We start from the raw sequence: 3,953 nt of genomic DNA on the forward strand, positions 1-3,953 counted from the left end.
TTAAGAAGGAATAACTAAAAACATTTCAATTGTACTATATTCTGTCGAATCCCACTCAATTTGACACTATAAACCTGCATTAAATCAGCTAACCGAAACTTACTAAACTATTCTCAACTAAAAATAGTTCTCAGAGAACACAGAATAAAGGTGGAAGGAAGATATTCCTGAAATTAACCAAACACCTGGGTGTAAAATCCAAACTGGTGTAAATGTAGACTACTGATCTTGTTCTGAACAAAACACATACATGTGCATACTTGCAGTTTAGCACCAGGGGGGCAATAACTAACAAAAAATACCAAGTCTAGCCCCAGTATGGCACTTGCCGTACTTTCCCTCGTATGCAATAATTGACATTCTTCTTTCAGAACTGCTGTGGATCAACGAGGTGCTGAAGGACCTACTTTTGTTCAGAAGAACCACTCATGCACAATCAAGTACGTGCTTCGTGCCATCCAGATAGAACTGAATAAACTTAACAGGTTGAAGAGTTATTTATCTGTGCCTTACTGCAACCAGATGGAACAGTTAGAGGAAAAATATTCTGTGTACTTTAGGCTTTTATGGTTCCCAATATGGACAAAATTCTTCTGGCTGACAATGGTCCTGAGGAGGACTTATACTTTCAAACAGCTGCAACTCTGTTTTTGCAGGAAGAATACAAGCTGTGATTGACCTCCCTGCAATTATCTGTGCTGATTTGGATACAGAGAGTAAAGCTGGAATCATAAATGACTTGCTGAACACAGATACAGAAACGGCCCTCTGCTGATGGTTCTACTTATAAAAACTGAAATCCAGCATTGTATTCTTCTGTATGGTAGTGTGTAAGCAACACTTTTGGACGTCAGGGGGAAGTTCTTTGGGTGTCAGGGGTTAGTTCATCACAGAGAGAGCAGTGAGGTGCTGGCACAGGCTGCACAGAGAGGCTGTGGATGCTCCGTCCCTTGAGGTGCTCAAACCCAGGTTGGATGGGGCCCTGGGCAGCCTGGTCCAGTGCCAGACCTGGAGGTCAGTGGCCCTGCCTGCGGCAGGGGGGTTGGAACTTGATGATCCTTGAGGTGCCTTCCAACCGAAGCCATTCTATGATTCTATGTTCACTTCAGAAGAAGCCAGTCTGAAAGCAGACAGGGAAGTAAGCATCTTTACGGAGAAGGAAGCACTGCATCTCTCTTCTGCACAAAGAAGTAAAAGATTCATCTCCTGCAACAGCTCTTGTCTACAGTTTGCACATAGTACACTTACTATTGTCTCCTAGATTATCTCTTCTCTATAAAGCATAATTGCACCAGACCCTCGAGGTACTGATCTGTGCAATTCCAGTGACCTGCATGGAACTTCTGGCCCATCTCTATTACACCTACCAACCTTCACGCATAAAGCAACAACATCCTTTCAGCGTTTTACTGAGCTTATTTATTAAGGTTGCTAATAAAATCAGTAACTCTAATCATGCTTTTGGTTGTTTTGGATCTTGGCTTGGCTAGAAATCGTTGGAGATAAACATCTCATTTCAAATAGGCCACTGAGCAGATGGTAATGACTTTTAATCACTAGCAACACGAGGCAAATCTGAAATGATGCCCCGGAGATGAACGGTTTGGTACATCATTCCCACCATTTTGAATGCTGAATAACCTTGCCCCATGAAGCAAGCCACATGTGATTTATGCACTCACATCCTTCTAGCTAACTGAAGTACTGACAGTCAGTACTGTTAATAGTCTCTCACATTTCTTCTTTTGGGCCCTTTTCCAATGCCTGGTAAAGTCAAAGCAAACCTCTTCTTTCTAAGCCTTCAAAGACTCCATCTGCTGTGGTAACAAAGTGTTGGGTTTTAATTGCTATCGCAGAAGATTGGGAAACCTACAAGAACTTGCTGCTCAGTCCTAAAACTGAGAGGAAGAAATAGCTGAAACCCATTTAAACACCTGTTCTCAAAAGAAAAAAAGAAGAAGAAAAAGGCTTTTGGTAATTTGTGAGAACAGTACCAAGGTTAGACACTGACCTTCAGCTCACGCCCTGTGTCTGTGTCCGGGTAATTACAGCAGACAAAACATTTTGGACAATTCTCAGCTTAGCTCAGTCCTTAGCAGGTAAAGCAGAGAGGTTTATCACAGGCCCTGTCAGCTGCCTCGTAATTGGAAAGCTGAGGTTTTGTTAGCATTAGGGACATCTTTATGCCAGCTGAGGAGCTCTCACTGTTGTGTAATGTCCCCGTGCTCCTCAGCAATGCTTTCAGAGCAGTCTTCCGACCTACAGATAGCACTGGGCATGACTATGTGACAGGTCTGCATTTCAGTCCGTGGGCTGCGGTCTCCTTGCCTGGAAGCTTGCTGCACCATTTCCTAACAGTAATGTTTAAATAGTTTTACTTGAGCTCTTACAGAGCAATCTGTGCTGAAGCACTTTTCAGCAGGGCATTTGTGAGACTATTTTTCAAGTGGTTTTCAGACGGTTAGCCTGACTAAGCTGTATCCGCAAGAGAAATTCCACCACAGTTTACCACATGCATTCCACACTGCAGCTTTTTTAACTCCAAGTCAATCAGCAGCAATTCTGCTGACCTTATGAAAAGTATTTTTGCTGTTTGTTTGTTTGTTTGTTTACATTTTGTCTTATGGGGAAGGACTCTGACACCTTGCTTCCGTGTCCTGCAGTGATAGCCATGTGTGCCTCTCATCTGAGAATTCACCCTCACGGCTTAAGGTAGCAGCAAATATTGCCACAGCTAGATTACAGATATGTAAATGCAATCTAAGCAAATAAGGCGCATAATTAAAATCTTTGCATGATAGTTCCAGAGCACTTACGTAGATACCCAACTCTTTTAATAATAAGGAACGGTTTTGGTGGGCACCTCTAACCCTGTCTGCCTGTTTGTCCTGGAGACAAACTTCCTTGGTAAGAAAAGCCCATTGCTAATACGTGCCAGAAGTGTGTCAGGGAGGCTACTGAGCACTGCTAGTGCTGACAGCTGGAGCGCTGGATGTCCCTGGGGCTGTTGAGGACAGTGTGAGCAGGCACTGGGAGAGCCTCCAGAGCAGGCTGAAAAAGTGTTTATGCACAGGTGGGCCTTGGTCCTGCTCTGTGCAGAGACAACCATTGACTTCAGCAGGAATGTTTGCTTCTCAGGCTCTGGGAAGCACTGGGAACACACTTAGCTCTTAGCTAAACATGAATTTATTTCTCCGTAACTGTGTCTTTTCATGGTTTCACCTGCAGGCTCTTACCAGTGAATAACTGAAATGAATGAATGAAGCATCCAGGCTCTCAGTACCTTGGCACCAGGCTCTTGGCTCTCACATACCTCACGTATAACTTGCTTTAATGCTCTGGGAAGCATTGTCAGAGAAATGAATCTGCACGAGTCATGCCTGAAGAAGAAAGCCCTCATGCAGCACTGCTGTGAGAAGCAAGAGCCTGCCTTAGCGATACCTCCTTGTAGGACACATGCGAAGGCAGGAAGATTAATGGACTGAGCAAGCAGTCAGCAGAATATAATTCTTTTAAGTAGTGCAAGGAAGGTACAACGCTTAACATTGTGACAGGTGAGGGAGAGAGACAGCACCTCACCAAAGCCATTTATCAGAAGGCTGCGTGTCTTTGTGCTCACGCCAAAGGACAGCGTGAATTGCACGCAACCGCAAAATATAACTTACGTGCTTGCGATTTGCAGTTAAAAGTTGGGCCCTAATCCTGCACATTCTCGCGTGCTGTAAGCACAGCTAGGAAGCCCTGATACCAGCACCCAGCGCGAATTCGCGGGGGGCCAGATGGAGCATATTTTGATAAAGGGCACTTAGCCGGGCTTTGATTGGAATCAGCCGCCTGTGCGGCCCAGCTCCGGTGCGGAGGCCGCTCTGCAGGGACTCCAGGCGCTCTGGCAATTCACTGCGCAGCAGCATCCAGCAGCCGCCCGCACGCAGCTCCCCGCCCCGCCCCTCCGC

The sequence above is a fragment of the Meleagris gallopavo genome, chromosome 8 (assembly GCF_905368555.1).
Source record: "Meleagris gallopavo chromosome 8, MGAL_WU_HG_1.1, whole genome shotgun sequence".
Lineage (NCBI taxonomy): Eukaryota > Metazoa > Chordata > Aves > Galliformes > Phasianidae > Meleagris > Meleagris gallopavo.